Below are 20,386 nucleotides of genomic sequence, written 5' to 3' on the forward strand. Positions count from 1 at the left end.
TCACGAAGAGTCAGATATGACTGAAAAACAACCGAACAACAGGCACACATATATATAATATAAATATGGAAATATATTCATATACATACAATTTACATAAACATTGTTGTTATTTTAGTTCAGCTGTCTTTAGTCATATTGGACTCTTTGTGACCCCTATGGGGTTTTCTTGGCAAAGATATGGTGAAGTTTTCTATTTCCTCCTCCAGTTCCAGTTGAGGAAACTGAGGTAAATAGGGTGAAGTGACTTGCCTAGGAAGTGTCTGATGTCAGATTTGAAGAGTCGTCCTGACTTCAGGACCAGTGCTCTATCCACTGGGGAGATCCACATGCATATACAAATACATGGTATTTGTTTATTTATTTATCTATTCATTTTTATTTATTTATTTATTGATTGATTGCAAGGCAATGGGGTTAAGTAATTGGCCTAAGGTCACATAGATAAGTAATCATTAAATGTCTGAGGCTGGATTTTAACTCAGGTCCTCCTGACTCCAGGGCCGGTGCTCTATCCACTGTACCACCCAGCTGCCCCTAAATACATGGTGTTTTAAGTCTTATCATAGTGTTATAGTATAGATTCACTCCTGAGAGGCAGTGTGGTAGGGAGTGAGTCATTGATAAGAAATTTAATAAGGATAGTGATCTGTATCAAATGCCAGAAATCTAGTCTGCTGTTCCTCAAACTGGATGTTCTAGGATATGGACCACTGCCCTAACTGTCTAATTTATATCAAAGTTATTTGTTCTCGTATCTCATTCTTTTCTGGTGACTATAAGCATCTTGAGGGCAAGGAAAGGGTCTTTTTTTTTATCCTCAATCTCCTAGCACCCAGGACTATAACCTGCACCAGCCAGAACTTAATCATTTGGATGAAATTGACTGTCGAAGATCTCAAGTTAGAAGGGTGAGCTCTGTGTTCACCTCCTTAATTGGCAGCAGTGAGCAGATTTTGCCGACATCTGCAGCTAGTTTCAGTGATAATAAATCAGGGTCTTTTAAGCCTGGCACCTCGCCAGGGGGTTTTCTATCCCCTCCTCCTACCACCACCACCAAAGGCTGAAGACAACAGGAATTCCGGCAACTCTGGTGTTTGGGGTGATGTGAGAGGGGGCTGGTGGCAGGGGAAAGAGGGAAAATAGATTAGATTGTCTACGATGAGATTTTGTGGTCTGCTTCGGGTTGAAAACTTATAATTAAGGAATGTGCTGTTGGTTAGAGGGATGTCTAAACGGATGGAGCTGTTTAGATGAAGGTGGTTCCCCTCAGAAAGGACCTCATTAGCTGGGGATACAAAATGGAAGCCATGAAGGAAGTAGCTTCATAACCAGAGCCTTTAAAGGAAATGGAGCAATAGTGATGTCAGGGATACTTCTCAAGATGTAAAATGTGGCAGCTGGTAAAGGGATGAACCTCGAGGTATTCTAAATGGTCTGACAGGATCCAGTAGGCAAACTTCAGCTTTGCTTCTTTATAGGGCCTTAGAACTAAATTGTCAGAGTTGGAAGGGCCTGTAGAACATGGAATTTCATGAAGGCTTTTGGATCATAGAATGTCAGAACTGGAAAGGACCTTAGAATGAAGAATATCAGAACTGGGGGTGCCCTTTGAAAACAGGATGTCAGAGTTTGGAAGACCTTAAGAACATGGAATGTCAGAGCTGAAATGGTCCTCAGTATATGGAATGTTAGAGTTTGGAAGACCTTTAGAACACAGAATATCAGATCTGGGAGAATCCTTGGAACATGGAATATCAGAGGAAAGATGATTAAACAGAACATCAGAATTGGGAGGGACCTTAACACAGAGAAATCAGAGGTGGGAGGACCCTTAGAACATAGGATGTCAGAGAAGAGAGGTCTTAGAAGATAGACTATCAATGCTAAAAGGAATCTTAACAAAATGGAAATTAAAAGATGGGAAAGAATCAAGAGGTAGTCATAGGAATCCAGAGATCCAGAAAGAAATGCCTCTCTCAGGGTCAAATGGCAATTTATAGATGGAATGAACTTTAGTGATGATTTGGTCCAGTGTCACAATGACATAGAATTAATTGGCATCACACATAAAGAACTTTGAGTATCTTATTTCTATAGAACTACTGAAGTGCCATAGAAATGCTAATCATTATTATTAGAGATGAGGATTCTGAGGGTCAGAGAAGTTGCTAGCAAAGCTGGGTTGGGATCCAAACACAGTTTCTCTGATTCCCAAACTCATTCCACTTCTTGTAGGCAGTACACATGCTAGTAATCAGGTCTTTGGACTCCCAATAAAGGACTTTTTCCCACTATTCACAAGAAGTAGGAAGAGTGTAGGAATTATTAGAGAATCTGGGTTGGATCCCAACTCAACTTTGCTACTAACTTCTCTGATCCTCAGAGTCCTCATCTGTCTGGGCTCTCTGGGCTTCTTTAAAAAAATGGAATATAGGGGTGGCTAGGTGGCACAGTGAATAGAGAAATGGCCTTGGAGTCAGGGGTACCTGGGTTCAAATCTGACCTCAGACACTTAATAATTACCTAGCCATGTGGCCTTGGGCAAGCCACTTAACCCCATTGCCTTGGAAAAAAAACTAAAAAAATGGAACATATATATACATATAATTATATATATAATATATATACAATAACTATACATATATACTTTTAAATCTATATAATTCTGTATATATAATATTGTATTTTAGTAATGTATATATGACATATAACATATTTTAATATAATTATTTCATAATCCCATGTACTTTTTGTTAAACATAATTTATTTTTGAGAAAATAAGGAATCCTGAAGCTTCCTCACCAGGTCCCTTTCAATTCTAAATTCTCTGAGTTTTAGTCATTGTGATCCAAGGACTTAGCTTATCCCACTCGAGGTCCTAGCTGATAGATGCAAGCATGCAAGCATGCCTTACAAAAAATGAGGTCTGTACAGTTGCCACACCTGGGAGGTAGTGAAGATGGAAGCAAGGAATTCATGACATCAATAAGAATAAAGGACAGAAAAAAATAGGGCAACCTGGAGGATGGAAGTTCAAAACCAGTCACAGACATTTATCCCTTACTAGCTGTCTGACCTTGGGCAAGTCACTTAACCCTGCTTGCCCTGCATCCAGGTCCATCTCCAGTCATTCTGATTTATATCTGGCCACTGGATCCAGATAACTCTGGAGGAGAAACTAAGACTGGTGACCTAGTACAGTATCCCCTCTCTCAAATCCAATTCAAGTGCTTGTCATGGCATCACCTCTTTGATGTCATGGTCTTCTTCAAGAATGAAGGATACGGGGTGGCTAGGTGGTGCAGTGGATAGAGCACTGGCCCTGGAGTCAGGAGTACCTGGGTTCAAATCTGGCCTCAGACACTTAATAATTACCTAGCTGTGTGGCCTTGGGCAAGCCACTTAACCCCATTGCCTTGCAAAAACCTTAAAAAAAAAGAATGAAGGATAAACAAACATCATTATTAGATGGCACATTGGATTTGAAGTTGAAAGCCCTTGTTCAAATCCTAGCTCAGACACTTATTAGCTGTGTGCCCAAGACAAGTAACTTGTTCAATTTTCCCTTCTATAAAATAGATGGAGTCATCTTTACACTTCCTAACAAAAAGGGAAGAAAAATGATTTTTATTATATCTTAGAAATTTGGACAAAGCTTTGGGCTGACCTTGCCAGACTGACCCCAATGTCAGAAATGGTTCCTTTTTCTTTAGCAGAACTGTAACCCAAGACTAACATTTTATCTTGAATTAATCTATTAGCAATGGCAATAATAATAATGATATTAATGACCTAGAAATATGCAAAATAGTGGCTAGCATTATAGATCAGAACCTTACTATCTTATTAATTGGTAAGTGACAAATCTCCATATTACAAGCACAGGCCTTAAAAAATTCAGGAGAGAAAACTTAACCAATAAAAAGCACTAAAAAGCAGCCACACCAAACTCTGGCCCAATGGATGACCAATGGTCAAATATAACACTTATCCACCAAAAAAAAAATATGGACAGTCCTTTGAATGCCAAATATTCACCATCACTCAGTTACATAGAGCAAAAAATTTTCTAAATTTAAAGATTTAACAGAGAAGATCAAATTCATGTGGGAAGAACATAAGATGCATGGCATCCCTATTATCCTTCCTGGTGAAGGGGCTTTTGGTGCATCTACAGGGAAAGAACTTAATGGAACTTCTTATTCAATTACAAAAACCAAATATACATACCAGTGCACAAATAAATCCTTATTCAAAACTTGTTCCTGGTCACATGATTAATATCAGAGGAAAAATTCAAACCCAAGGGGAAAAGAATAGACATTTATATAGTACCTACTCTTTATCAGGAGCTACACTAAGCTCTTTACCATTTTTATATTATTTGGGTGTCAACGCAACCTTGGAAGGGAAGTGCTCTTATCATCCCCATTTTAAAGATGAAGAACCTGAGGCAAACAGATGTGAAGTGACTGGCCCAGGGATCACACAGCTTGCAAATGTCTGAGACAATGTGAACTCAGGTATTTCTGATTCCTGACCCAGTGGTCTATCCCAGGTCCTCCAGCTGCCTCCATCTTCATTCCAAAACAAGGTTTCTTTCTCCTCTGTTAACATAGTTTGTATTTCCTAATTCCACATATCTAAACTCTCCCTGTTGAAGTCACAAGACCATTGCCAAACCCTCAAAGTTACACCAGGGCTCAGCTAAGACTTTCAAATCACTTTTGGGACAGATAGGCATTGCTATCTTTTTTTTTGGGGGGGGGGAGACAGATTTAGGATTTTATTTTTGAAAAGCATGCCCAGTAAGGAATCTCCCTTCACTGATAAAAATCAATTTCTGATTGACTATTTGTTGTACTCTTACAGAGTTGCCTGGGGACACTGAGAGTTTATGTTAATTTACTCAGTCATGGAGCCAACTTGTGTCCAAGTTAAAACTTAAACCCAGTCCTGCCCCATTCCAAGGCCAACTCTTTATCTACTTTGCTTCAGCTACTTCTAATAGTTTATTATAAATATCATTAAACCAATTTAAATGTGTTTTGCAGTTAGTTATATTAAAATAAAGCAGTTTTTCCAAGACACTCTTGGAATTTCCATCCATCTCTGTCTAGTCATTCCCATTCCCTTGCCTTCAATGAAGTTATATTTAGTGAGTGTTTTCCTTCCTGAGTTCTAATTTTTTTCATTTGGCATTTATTCATAAAGATATTTATAGATTTCTTGTCATTCCTCATGCTTGTTACTCTTAGTAGTTTTATGTTGCTGCTCAGTTGTTTCAGTTGTGTTGATTCTTTATGACCCCATTTGGGGTTTTCTTGGCAAAGATACTACAGTTCTTTGCCATTTCCTTCTCCAGTCTGTTTCACAGAGGAGGAAACTGAGGCAAACAGGGTTAAATGACTTATCCAGATCACATTTTGTAGGGAGGTAGACTGAGACCCAGGGTGGTGGTGGAGGAGGAGGAATAAGGCATGGAGCAAGGGCTATAAAATAAATAGCAGAAATGGGACTAGAGTCTTTCTTACCTTTGAAGAGGGACCTTTTAATCCTGATCTATGTTAGTCTCCAGATTCTGGCCCCCAAAATATTTTAAGTAAACATCAATACCAAAGGCTGGGTACAATTAAGTGTAAACTTACCTTGCCCCACTCCACCCCTGCTTTGCATCACCAATGTGATATAACTTAAGACTGGACAAGGAAAATGTTAGTATTAAAGTAAAAGCTCCTTGAGGTGGGGGGGGGGGGAGAGCAGAGGAGGAGGAAAGAGGAAGAGAAGGAGGAGGAAAGAAGGGAGGAAGAAGGGGTAAGAGAAGAAAAGGAAGTGAGAGAGAAAGAAAGAGACAGAGAGACATAGGAGAAAAGAGAAAAATATAGTCAGAAGGACAAACAGGGAAATATAGAAAAATACAGGGAGAGATAGATATAGGAAGAGACAGAAAACTACAAGGGAGAGAGACTGAGAGATTGAGACAGAAAGAATCAAAGATACAGAGAGATACAGGAAAAGAAAAAATACATGGGGAGAGACAGACACAGAAACAGAGAGAGACAGACAGGAGAGACAAATAGAAAGAGAGACTGGAACAGAGAAGGATACATAGAGATAGACAAAGAGATATGTGTGTCTGTGTCTGTGTGTGTGTGAGAGAGAGAGAGAAAGAGAGAGAGATCGAGAGAGCGAGAGCGAGAGAGCGAGAGAGCGAGAGAGAGCGAGAGAGAGCGAGAGAGAGCGAGAGAGAGAGAGAGAGAGAGAGAGAGAGAGAGAGAGAGAGAGAATAAAATATAGAAATGAGGATCTGGAAGCTGTGAAAATAGCTATTAGACTATCTCTCAACAGAAAATGGAAGAGTTTTCAGACATCTTTGAGTTCATCTCATTTTACAGATGAGGAAAATGAAGCCCAATGTGAAGTGACTTTCCCTCAGATAGTAAGAGAAGGGATTCAAATCTATTGTCTCTAAATCTGTGACTCTTTCGCATTATATTTTCACCATCTTTTCTCTAATGTCTCAGACCCAAATCTAGCACCTGTTAAAGTGTCATTAAAGTTTAACAGTTATAATAATGACTAATTTTTGTCTGTGTTCCCAGTATCTTGTATACAGTAGAGGTTTAATAGATGCCTATTGAATTAACCGAATTATAAACAAGCTCACGTGCTTAGGAAATGCGTGAGAGGTTTCCTGGTCACGTCCCTTGTCTCCCATGGTCCATAAAGAATTGATCTGCTTGGTCTTTACCAGGGACCCCAAGCAGAGAGATTTCAGAAGAAACATTAACTTCTGCCTTAGTGATTCATGACCTCAAAAAGAAAAAAAATGGAAAGAATAGAAAGGGGGATTTATTTATTTGGAAATAAGGAAAACACGCACATTTCCCATCTATCCACTGATGGCCATGTGGGGTGATTCAGAAATACTTTGAGAAAGCTTCAGACCTTTGGATTGCTGCATCAGCAGTTAACACGTCAATGACCCCAGAGGAGTTCTCAACATACACTGGCAAGTGCTGTCCCATCGGCTTTGAGGCTTTAAGTCTTAAGGTTACCTATTTCTCACTCCAAAAGGTTGGACCCAATCTCATTAGGTCCTAGGAGATTCTTGTTTAAAAAAAAGTAACAAAGAAAGTAAGAGACTGGTATCTGAAAGATGAACGAGTCAATTCTTTTAGAAAGAAGAGATTGTCCTCATCGATAATCCAATAATTGGGTTTTTGATATGCTTGGCTCAGTTTAATTCATTGAAATCTGACTGGGTAGATGGGAATCCCTTCACTCCAGTACCCCACTGAGAAGTTAGACATAGTTGATTTTCTTTTTCCTTTTTTCCCCCTTTTTCTTTCTTTCTCTACACATTTTATTATTGTAAAAGACTATGTTCTCATGGACAGCCTCTGTGTTCCATTATTTCTAGCCTGGACCCAGTGTTGAAAGACTGCAAAAATGATAAATTAAATGAGAAGGAAATGTTTAAGGGCCCCTATTCATAACGAAAATACAGAGGGAGCTGAGGCCATGAATCTTCTGTGTGAAAAGTCGAGATGTACATAAAGAACTTGATTCAGAAAGAAAAGCTGAGGACCCTGGTGGATGACGGCTGTTCTGGGGATTTATGGGGGCAGAAGCTGGTATGGAGGGAAGGCTCAGGCCGGCAATTAGTTCTCCACAGAAATCAAATATGAACTCACCTTTGCCAGTTGTTCCCACGTTTTCTTTCTCCTCTCTGACGTCCACCCTGCCCCCCCAACCTTCCAGAAAGTGATGCTTATTGCAGTCCCACAAAGCACAGTGCTTCTCCCCGAGCCTCTCCATCTTCTCTGGATTACCCTGGTCCAGGTGTGGGAAAAGGTCATTAATTGTAAAAACATGTGACTGGGCTCCAGAAAAAGTCTGCCTGGCATGTTTTCTGGATAACGAGTATATGAATATGGCATTCGTGAAAACTGGGGCTCATATTGAGTGTGTATGCATTCACTAGTTGGTGTCTGTGTTTGTATGTTTCTGTGCATATGGACCCTTTAGTATTTGAGGTGTATATAGGGTTATAGTTTCCCAACAAACTTTTGTTTAGAATTTTGCATTTTATCACAGATTGTGAGAGTTTATCATTTGGTAGGGCAGAGGGAAGAGTTCTTCACATCTCTTAAGGTGTTCACTTGATGACCCAGAAATATTGATTTCATTGAACTTGGAAAATTGGAGAGGGCAATGTGGAAGCCAGTTGAGAAGAGATGTGGGCATTTTTCTTCTTCATTCACAGAGCCTCAGAATCTCTAAGTTGGAAGGGACATCTAGTTCAATTCAATCCTCTCTCTCCCCTAGAGAATTCTCTCAGTTCAGGTGTTCTTAAGCATTTTTGGTATGTCATGGATACCTTGGGAAGTCTCTTGAGCCCAAGGATACTAATAGAAGAAAATGTATAAAAGAAAATATATAGAATTTCAAAGAAAACTGATTTTTAAATAAAAATATAGCCACTAACAAAAATGCTTCTCTCTCTCTCTCTCTCTCTCTCTCTCTCTCTCTCTCTCTCTCTCAAGTTTGCATACTCCAGATGAATACACAGTGGTCATCTGTCCTCTGTAGACATCTGACAAAGGGGAACTTCCCCCCCCCCCCCCAAGTAGCCTATTTCACTTTAATACAGTTCTTTATGTTTTTGTTTTTGCAAGGCAATGGGGTTAAGTGACTTGCTCAAGGTCACACAGCTAGATAATTATTAAGTGTCTGTTATCAAATTTGAACTCAGGTTCTCCTGGATTCAGAACCGGTGCTCTATCCACTGCACCACCTAGTAGCCCCAGTTTAATACAATTCTATTAGGAATTAATTGTATCTCAAATGATTTCTGCCTCACTGCAACTTCTATTTACTATTCCTAGTTCTTTCCTCTTGGATCAAGAAAAAGAAAATTATGATGTCACCTTTCCCCTACACTGATTCTCTTTTCCAGATTAAATACCCAGAGTTTCTCCAACTAATTCTTACTTGTCACTTAAGCCTCTTTGCCAAGTTGTACCATTCTGCAGGGAGCACTAGAGTAGAGGTGAAATGAGGGAGATCATCCAAACTTTAGCTTTTCTTTTGAAACATCTATTAGAAGCTAATCAATTTGGTTTGAGGTATTCTGGACTGAACTATCTAGTTTGACATTTGAGCAGATCAGCTAATGCCTAAGTATTAGACTGATCTTAGCTGATCTGCTTGCAAAAAATTTTTGGGGGGTGAAGGGATGAGCAAGTCAGTCTGAAGCATCAAACAAAATACATTTTTGACTTCATTTCTTGTTGGCAAAATGGAAATGCTGATCCAACCTTCCTTGGAATGGATAGTGTGGAAAGTGTGCCAAGCCCTAAGTACAACCAATTCTCTCCAATCAGATCTAATATTTGGACAATTGTCAGACTTTCAAGTCATCTTCAAGTCTGAGTTCAAGGAGGAGAAAAACATCTATTTTCTGACTTGGGGTGAAGCAGTGGTGAAGCAGTCCAGGCAAGTACTCATCTTTGATGCTTTCAGGATTGGTTTGTTAAAATGCAAAGGCAACACCTTGGGAGTTACCTTCCTACCTTGAAACTTTATATAATGCTTTATCTTCAATTCCAAATGACACCAGTCTTTATTGTTTAAAATTTTTTTAAAAATTTATTTAAGGCAATGAGGTTAAGTGACTTGCCCAAAGTCACACAGCTAGGTAATTATTAAGTGCCTGAGGTCGGATTTGAACTCAGTGCCTCCTGACTCCAGGGTCAGTGCTTTAACCACTGCACCACCTCGCTGGCCCTATACCAGTCTTTAAAGCAAGGATGCTGAACTTAGAATACATTTAAAAACAATTTTTTTAAAACTGCATTGCCTAGAATTGACTTTCTTTGTGCTTTATTATCTCCATTAAAAAATAAACAGAACATGATTCTGAGAAGGGGTCCATAGCTTCTTTAGACAAACATCAAAAGGGAACTCCCACTTTAGACACTGTGCTCACAGTTTTCTTCTAGAAAGGTCAGGCCCTTGGGAAAACATTTTTAATGAGCCACTAGTGAATACCCACTGAAATGTGTCCCTTGCCAGTCTTTGCTGTGGTACACAGTTCAGCTGACCCTGCCTAGGAATCCCAGAGTCTGTGAAACATGCTATTCCTTGCATGAGAAATGGCAAGGAGGTATGATTGGGGATGGGGGGGTGGAGCAGAGGGACTCCCATAGACTAAGTTGACCATGACTAGTCTGGTGTGGTCATTCATCATCAGGCCCATGGTTGGGATTCAGCTGTCCTGGACACTCAGAGATTTCCCTTACCTCCTTACCCCCCAAATTTGTCTGGACTTTCAATTATCTTGACAATAATAAAAACATGTTGGCGAAGCAGGCCTCAGGTTACAATCGCAAATTCTGCCTTCAGTAACGGCCATAAAAACAGAGACCCCAAACATGTTTTTCGCTTTTTTTCGAACATTAGCAACTCATCTGATACTTACTCTAAAGTTGCAGTTTCCTGAAAGCTGACGGCACCCTAGACCACAGGCCCAGAGCTGATATTCTGTTCAGTAGAATACAGAGAGGTGCATATGCCCTTGAAAAACTGTGAAATTACCCACGCAGATGTGTTGGGAGCGTCACGATTTTTTTTTTCCCCATTAAACACCATATTAGTTTTATCCCTCTCTTAGAGCTGAAAAGCTTCAAGCGTAAAAAGATGAAGAGAACTTTCTCCTGGGGCTCTCTGTGGTTTAACCTTGCTCTGAGAGGTCACTTGGAGCCCACCACCTCTGCTGGGACAAAGACGGCTGGAAAGGAGAATTAGACTTCTCCAATCTCCTCCTCTCTCCTAATGGAGAGGAGGCCAACTCTGCCATTCCAGCTTAGACTCTCAACAAGCTCTCTGTCTGTCTTCAAAGAGGATGTTAATCTCTTCTCAAGCATTGCACTGGGACTCCATGGAATTCAGAGGAATGTCAGCACCCCTCCTACAAAGAGCAGGGACTCTTTCCCCTTTATCTAAAAACAGTCTTATTCTTTCTTTTCTTCCTCCTTTCCTCCCTCCCTCCTTCCTTCCTTCCTTCCTTCCTTCCTTCCTTCCTTCCTTCCTTCCTTCCTTCTTTCCTTCCTTCCTTCCTCTCTCCCTCCCTCCTTCCCTCCCCCCTTTTCCTCCTTTCTTTCTTTCCTTCCTTCTTGTTTTCTTGCTTTATTTCTTACTTGCATTTAGTCTTTGTTCCTTTCTATTCTACCTCTCTCTTTATTCTCTTTTCTTCCTTCCTTCCCTTTTTCTTTCCCCTCTCCCTTCCTTCCTAACTCAACATTTACTATACTTTGCATGAACATGGTGAAAATATGATGGTATCCCTGCTGTCTCATATCATAATATCTAGCATAGTTCACTTGTACTTCAGAGTTTGATGACATCTACTATGTGGCTCCATCTTATACTGGTGCAGATCTCTATATCTTAATAACTAGTCTTCGTGAGTTACTGTTGCCACACACACACACACACACACACACACACAAAGTTACCTATTAGTAGGTAGAGATAATGAACCTCTTCAGACTGTGTTGGACTGGATCTGATGACTGGCATCCACAGTACCATTGGATCCATCATCAAAGTCATGCCATATCAGTAGTATTTACCCTTCTGGGCTTTCCCTGGCCAGCATGATCTTAGAGATTTGACTAGGGATTCACTCCCAATGAGACATTGTGAGAGGACTTGGAGGTTTAATGTCGTATGAAACTTTCCATCTTACCTTGTATCATGTTTGATTGTATGGAAAAGTATATGAAAGAGACAGGAAAAAAACATTCCAGGGATTCAGGGAAAGATGGGCTACTATGAAGGGATTGGATTAGATGACTCTGGGGTCCCTTCCAGTTCTACTTCTGATCCTATAGTAGTGGAATATATCTCTTACCTCTCCTATTGAGTTCTAGTCTTTTATTTTTCATATCTTCATAGTTCTGCCTGAAAACAAGAAAGAATATGAGAGCAAAGCACCTTGGATGAATAATTGAATGCAAATATATTTATTAAACTCTTACATATGCCAGACACTGACTGAAGTAAGTGGTAGGAATACAAAACATGGGAAAATAAAGTTGTCTTTGTCCTTCAAAAGACTACATTATAAAGTAAAAGATAAGGAAAGAGCTGTGTTTCCCAAGTGGAACCAGTCAGTTGGGTCTCCAGTGGGGCAGCTCATATCACTCAGATTGTTGTTTGTAAAAGACAAAAAAGAGAACTAGAGTAAAATATAGATTGAGAATGGGGACGAGTGGGAAGATATATGCCTAGGAAACATTTAATGGACTGGGTGCTGGCCAATATTAGATAAAAGTTTGCCTGTCAATGTCCAAGGTCTTATGGGAGATGGCCCTAGTTCATATGGAAGGAGGATCACAGCACAGGTGGAAAAGATTCAGAGATGGTTTCAATTGAAATATACTTATTATCAAACTGTGGCATTAGCCAAATCTCCTTTGGACTTTAGTTTTTCTTATCTGTAAAATGGGGAGACTAGTACCTTCACTTGAGGCAACATGAAGTAGTGAATAGAAAGAAATCTCAGAGTCAGGAAGACATGAGTTCAAGTCTCAACTGGCTGTATTATGCTAACTAGTCACTTAAACCCCCTGAGAGAGTTGCAGATTAACTGTCTACCTGTCAAATGGAGTTTGCTCATTAGGAGTTAGTTCCCTACCCTATTGAAATCTCAAATTTGAATGAGAAAACAAAAAAACAAAAATACTTACACTCCTAACACACACAGGATTACTGTGAAGAAAGCACTTTGGAAATAGTAAAGCAATACTTAAATGCCAGCCTCTTATCATTGTATCATACTGATCTTGGAACTATTCACCCCCCATACAGGGGAAGTAGACTTTTATTTCATCCAAATGAATGCCTTCCCTTCATGAATATTAGAACTTGTTCTGCAACCTATAGTCCTAGAGAATTACTTGGGGCACCAAAGAGTTATTTGACTTGCCTAGGGTTACACAGCTAGAATATGGCAGAGACAAAACTCGAGTCCCTATTTTCCTAACCCCAAAGTGAATCATCTTTCTTCTGAATGGAAAAGACACATGAAATAGTTGTTCAATTAAATTTATAGGGAAGTAGTCATAAAGGAGATATCATTTAACCTGGGCCTTGAAGGATGGGTAGAATTTCAATAGGAAGACACAGGACATTAGAGTCTCACTGTTCTCTATCCTGGGTCAGCTCATCACAAGAATATTATGTTCTATTTTGCCTAAGTTATTCCCCAAAGGGAAAGTGGAAAAATATTTAGTGTGTAATATGAATTAGATATGGGACAACTGTTTGTTTCCTACAACAAAAATAAATGCTAAAATGCCAAACTCTCTCAAGTGTATACTTAAAAGAAGCAAGCTTAAACAAATGGTGATATGAAGCAGTTATATTCTCTTGGGACTTGATACTTAAAAACATCTGAACATGAAGCAATTTACTGGATCATTGTTTGGGAATTTATTCTTCACCTCACATATGAACTGTATTCCTCAGAGTCTGTTTCTTCTGGTAAAACAAGACAGACTTGTCCTCATCCTCTTGATACAAGGGTACTTTGCCCCTTGCCATTCGTCAGCTTTGAACATCTTCAAGTGCCAAGCTCCTTAGCATTGTTGTTAGAATATAAACAATTGCTTCCTCCTTCCTTCCTTCCTTCCTTCCTTCCTTCCTTCCTTCCTTCCTTCCTTCCTTCCTTCCTTCCTTCCTTCCTTCCTTCCTTCCTTCCTTCCCTCTTTCCTTCCCTTCTTCTTTCCTTCTTCCTCTCCTTCCTTCCTTCTCAACTATGTACTACAACTTGTTCAGTCATTACCCAATTGATGGACATCCCTTTGATTTTCAATTTTTTGCCACCACAGTAGAGTTGCTATATATATATTTTTGTAAGTTTGGCTCCTTTTACCTTTCCTTTGACTTCTTTTGGAAACAGACCAAGCAGTAGAACCAAGTGCTGGGTCAAAGGGTGTGTATTGTGTCATTGCTTTTAGGTATAGTTACAAATTCTTCACCAAATGGTTGAAAAAGTTCACAAAACTCCACCAAAAGTCATTAGTAGTCCAGTTTTTCCACAACCCTTTAAGTATTTGTTATTTTTGTTTTATGTCATATTAGTCAATCTTATGAGTATGAGGTAGTCTCACAGAACTGCTTTAATCTTCATTTCTCTAATGAATAGGGATTTGTAGCATTTTTTCTAAATATTTGAAAAATGAGGCCTTATCAGAGATACTGTCAAATAAAATTTTCCCACTTTATACTTTCCTTCTAATAAGGGTTGCATCAGTTTTATTTGTGCAAAATTTTTTAAAATATATTTTCAAATATAATCAAAATTATGCATTTGACATCTTGTAATGCTATCTCTTTTTTGATCCTAAATTATTCTCTTATCCATAGATCTGAGAGGAAAATCATCCCATGCTCCCTTAGTTTGCTCATGGTATCAGCCTCTATGTCTAAGTCATGTATCGATTTTAACCTTATCTTAGAATATGGTGTAAGACGTTGTTTCTAAACCTAGTTTCCATTATATTCTTTTCCCATTTTCCCAGCAATTTTTGTCAAATAATGAGTTCTTATCTCCAAAACGTAGGTCTTTCAATTTATCAAAGACTAGATTACCATGGTCATTTACTCCTGTATCTTGTGTCCCTAATAATCTATTCCACTGATCCACCAGTCTATTTCTTAGTCATCACACTGGCCTGATGATTACTGCTTGGTAAAATAGTTTGAAATCTGAAACTTTTAAACTGCCTTCCTTAACTTTTTTTATTTTTTCCCTTGTTAATATTGACCTTTTGGTATTTCAGATGAATTTTATTGCAATTTTTTCCAGTTCTCTAAGATAATTCTTGGTAGTTTGATTGTTTTGCCCCAAACAAATAAATAAACTTAGATGGAATTCTCCTTTTTATTATATAGGCTTAGTCTATCCATGAGCAATGGATATTTCTCCATTTGTTTAGATCTGTCTTTATGTGTGTGAGAAGTGTTTTATAATTGTGTTCATATATTCCCTGAAGTTTTCTTGCCAGTGGACTCCCAAGTATTTAATACTGCTGGCACTATTTTAAATAGAATTTCTCTATTTCTTCCTACTGGGTATTGATAGTAATATATAGAATGCTGTTGATTTGTGTTGTTGAGTCATTTTTATTATTTCTGATTTTCTATGAATCTATTTGTTGTTTGCTTGGCAAAGATGGTAAAGTGGTTTGCCATTTCCTTCTCTAAGTTATTTTATAGATGAGGAACTAAGGCAAATAGGGTTAAGTGATTTCTCCAGGGTCATGTAGTTGATAAATGTCTGAAATTAGATTTGAATTCAGGTTCTTCTGACTCCAGGATCAGTTTTCTATTCACTGTGCTACTCAGCTGTCCAATGATTTATGAAGGTTTGTTTTATATCCTGCAACTTTGCTGAATGTGTTAATGGCTTTAATATTTTTAGGTGATTATTGTTCTTTAAGAAAGTCATGAAATCATCTACAAAGAAGGACAGTTTCGTTTCCTCATTATCTATTTTCATTTCTTCAATTTCTTTTTCTTGTCTTATTGCATTAGTTAGCATTTCTAACACAACACTGAATAAAAAAAGATGGTAATGGACAAACATCTTTACTTCACTCCATTCTTGGGAAGGCTTCAAGTTTATCCCCATTACCAATAAGGATTGCTGTTCATTTTAAATAGATGCAGTTTAGGAAAAAGTCATTGTTCTTTATGTTTTTTAGTGTCTTTAAGTGGAATGGGTATTATATTGTGTCAATGGCTTTTTCTGCATCCACTGATATAATCAAATGATTTTTGCTGTTTTTGTTATTGATAAGAAGAAATATGCTGATAGTTTTCCTAATATTGAGGCACTCCTGCATTTTGATATAAATCCCACCTGGTCATATTGTATAATCTTTGTGATAAATAGCTATAATCTCCTTTCTAGTGTTATATATTTTTTTGCATGAATAGTCATTGAGGAATTTGGTCTATAGTTTCTCTCTCTCTCTCTCTCTCTCTCTCTCTCTCAGCTCTTCCTGGTTTAACTATCAAAACTTCATTATCTTGGGAAAATAATTTCATAGGACTCCTCTTGTCCTATTTTTCAAATCTTTTATAAAGTATTGGAATTAATCTTTAGATGATATAATTTGATTGAATTCACTTATAAATCTATGTGGTCCTGAGAATTTTTTCTTAGGGAACTTATTGATGACCTGTCCAATTTCTTTTTCTAAAATAAGGTCATTTAAGTATTCTATTTCCTTTTCTAGGCAATTTACTTTTTTTTGATAAATATTCATTTACTTACAATGGCAGCTTTGTTGGCATAGAGTTGGACAAAATAACACCTAATAGTTGCTTTAATTTCATTTTCTTTGGTCATTCATGTTTTATACTAGTAATTTGATTTTCCTTTTATAAGGGTTTATCTAATATATTGAGTTTTTTTTAAAACCAGAATTTAGTTTTATTTATTAGTTCATTTTTTTACTTTCTATTTTATTAATCTTTCCTCTGATTTTTCAGGATTCCTATTTTGGTATTCAACTGAGGATTTTTAAGTTATTCTTTCTCTAGTTTATTTTTTTATTCACATACCCAATTCATTAATCTCTTCTTTCTCTCTTCCAGTATTGTATGCATTTAGAGATCAATTTCTCCTTAATTATTGCTTTGGTTGTATCCTACAAAATTTGTAATATTTTCTCATTGTTGCTATTCTTTTTAATTAATTTATTTTCCAATTAAATGCAAAGAGAGTTTTCAACATTCTTTTGTAAATTTTTGAGTTCCACATTTTCCTGCCACCCTTACATATCCCCTCCCCTTATGACAGCATGCAATCTGATACCGGTTGGACATGTACAACCACGCTTAACATATTTCCATATTAGTCACATTGTAAAGGAAGAATTAGAACTAAAGTAGAAAAATAACCATGAGAAAGAAAGAAAAAATAAAAGAAATTAAAAAATAAACATATGGTTTGCTCTTCATTCAGAATCTGTAGGTTTTGTTTTTGTGATTTTTGTAGGTTTTTTCTGGATATGGATGTTATTTTCCTTAACAGGCCTCACAGGATTATCTTTGATATTTTTTTGCATGAATAGTCATTGAGGAGTTTGGTCTATAGTTTCTCTCTCTCTCTCAGCTCTTCCTGGTTTAACTATCAAAACTTTATTATCTTGGAAAAATAATTTCATAGGACTCCTCTTGGCTTGGATTGTGGTTTCTAATGCATTCTGCTGTCTCTGTTTTATGGGTGAGTTCATCCCATGCACATTTTCAGTAATTATTTTTTTTCTTTTTTTCCTAGAAGATCATCTTTTTATTAGTTTAGGTCAAATTACTATTTCTTCAAAAAGATTTTAGGTTGGCAGCTTTTTCCTTTTTCCAAAGAAGAAAAACATCTCAAGAAAGTTTTAAATGTTCTATACTATTGATCCATCTTTGCTTTGTGCTGGTATCATCACAGGAAGAGCTCCCATTCTACTTAGATTAGATGCTGCTACCTCAGTTGGTGCAAAACTCGGACTCTGTGGAGTAGGATCAAAGTCATCGCTTGGTACTTGGTTATACTGAGCTTTGGCATAGCCTTCTATGGTGGAAGGTGACATTGATCCCAGAGAGGAATGATTGCTACTAATGTAGCTTCTGGCAGTAGATGTGCGACTCTTTGGAGGAGGAACATCCTCTCTGATATCATGGTGAATTTCTTTTTCATATGTCTCCTCCTTGTGTTTTTTACAGCAGCAAAAGATTAGAAGACCCAGCAGCAAGAGGGCACACAAAGTTCCTATGATAGCTCCAGCAATTGTACCAGCAGTGTTTGAAGGAGGAACAACATTCACCCTCAAAAGGCATTGATCAGCACCAACTCTGTTTCTTATACTACAGCTGTATGTGCCAGAGAACTCTGGAGTGGCATTTCATATAGAAATAATGTCTGGGTTGGGATCTGCTATCACAGAAGGAAATTTTTCTGTGATGGGCACTCTTTGCCATGAATAGTATAAAGGAGGGGAACCTTCTTCTGATTCACATTTTAGTTTAAAATCACTGCCAATCACTGATGATCCATCATTGTATTATCTTGTCCCTGAAGGTTTAACAAGCACAGAAAGTTGCATCTTTTTGTTTGCAACGCCAGGGAGTTTTTGCACTTTGCATTGATTTGTACCCATATCTGATAATTGTAGATCTGTTATATTTATTGATGCATCACCTAATTTGAAATCATTGCTTGTAAAATAAACTCATCCTTTCAGATCTTTGGAGTAATTATAAATGCTGCCTCCAGAAAATATAATTATCTCTTGGTCACTGTTTTGGCTATCAGGTGATGATTTAATCCATTCAATTCCCTCTCCCTCTCCCTCTCCCTCTCCCTCTCCCTCTCCCTCTCCCTCTCCCTCTCCCTCTCCCTCTCCCTCTCCCTCTCCCTCTCCCTCTCCCTCTCCCTCTCCCTCACTAATCATTTTTAACTGAATTCCTTCCACCCTGTTTTCTTCAGTTTATCCTTTTCTCTCCTTTTCCATCCTGTTCTTTCCTTAAAAATCTTTTGTTTCTATCTTCTTTTATGTGCCCCTTTTTAAAATCATCTCTCTCTTTTCTTATCCCTTCCTCTTTTGCTTCCCCAGTGAATAGGGTAGAATTCTATCCAATTGAGTATGTATATTTAATCTTTTTTTGAACCTCTTTAGATGAGTCAAGTTCAAGTAGTATCTGATCGTATTCCACACCATTTCCCTTCCATTGTAAAAGTTCTTCCTTTCATGCCTCTTCTATATGGAATAATTTGTTCTTTTTCTCCCTTCCTGCTTCTACCAGGGCATCCCTCTTTCTCACATACCCATTATTTTATATTACTCCAACATAATTGGCTCACTACCACACACTCTTTCTATATAAAATCTTTCTAACTGTCTAATAATAATAAAACTGTTCTAAGATACAAATATCATCTTCCCACATAACAATGTAAAAAGTTTAGCCTTATTGAATGCCTTATGAGTTCTCTTTTTTTTTTATCAATTTTATGCCTCTTATATTGAAAATCAGATTTTCTGTTCAGCTCTAATCTTTTTTTTTACATAGACTCTTTATTAAAGATATTATTTGAGTTTTACAATTTTCTCCCAATCTTGCTTCCCTCCCCCCACCCCCACCCCACAGATAGCACTCCATCAGTCTTTACTTTGTTTCCATGTTGTACCTTGATCCAGATTGGGTGTGAGAGAGAAATCATATCCTTAAAGAGAACAGAATTCTCAGAGGTAACCAGATCAGACAATATCTGGGGTTTTTTTCTAAATTAAAGGGAATAGTCCTTGCACTTTGTTCAAACTCCATAGCTCCTTATCTGGATACAGATGGTACTCTCCTTTGCGGACAGCCCAAAATTGTTCCCAATTGTTGCACTGATGGAATGAGCAAGTCCTTCAAGGTTGAACATCACTCCCATGTTGCTGTTAGGGTGTACAGTGTTTTTCTGGTTCTGCTCATCTCACTCAGCATCATTTCATGCAAATCCCTCCAGGTTTCCCTGAAATCCCATCCCTCCTGGTTTCTAATAGAACAATAGTGTTCCATGACATACATATACCACAGTTTGCTAAGCCACTCCCCAATTGAAGGACATTTACTGGATTTACAATTCTCTGACACCACAAACAGGGCTGCTATAAATATTTTTGTACAAGTAATGGTTTTACCCTTTTCCCTCATCTCTTCAGGGTATAGACCCAGTAGTGGTATTGCTGGGTCAAAGGGTATGCACATTTTTGTTGCCCTTTGGGCATAGTTCCAAATAGCTTTCCAGAAGGGTTGGATGAGTTCACAGCTCCACCAACAGTGTAATATTGTCCCAGATTTCCCACATCCTTTCCAACAATGATCATTATCCTTCCTGGTCATACTGGCCAATCTGAGAGGTGTGAGGTGGTACCTCAGAGAAGCTTTAATTTGCATTTCTCTAATAATTAATGATTTAGAGCATTTTTTCATATGGCTATGGATTGCTTTGATCTCCTCATCTGTAAATTGCCTTTGCATATCCTTTGACCATTTGTCAATTGGGGAATGGCTTTTTGTTTTGAAAATATGACTCAGTTCTCTGTATATTTTAGAAATGAGTCCTTTGTCAGAATCATTAATTGTAAAGATTGTTTCCCAATGTACTACTTTTCTTTTGATATTGATTACATTGGTTTTATCTGTGCAAAAGCTTTTTAATTTAATGTAATCAAAATCATCTAATTGGTTTTTGGTGATGTTCTCCAACTCTTCCTTAGTCATAAACTGTTCCCCTTTCCATAGATCTGACAGGTAGACTAG

At 37.9% G+C, this 20,386-nt stretch overlaps 1 pseudogene; it reads right to left on the reverse strand.

Annotated features, from left to right (window-relative positions):
* Window positions 1–17,481: 17,481 nt before the first annotated feature.
* On the reverse strand, window positions 17,482–18,411 carry LOC141508454 (coxsackievirus and adenovirus receptor pseudogene; annotated as a pseudogene).
* Window positions 18,412–20,386: the final 1,975 nt, after the last annotated feature.

This window comes from Macrotis lagotis, chromosome 1 (assembly GCF_037893015.1).
Source record: "Macrotis lagotis isolate mMagLag1 chromosome 1, bilby.v1.9.chrom.fasta, whole genome shotgun sequence".
NCBI classification, from domain to species: Eukaryota; Metazoa; Chordata; class Mammalia; order Peramelemorphia; family Peramelidae; genus Macrotis; species Macrotis lagotis.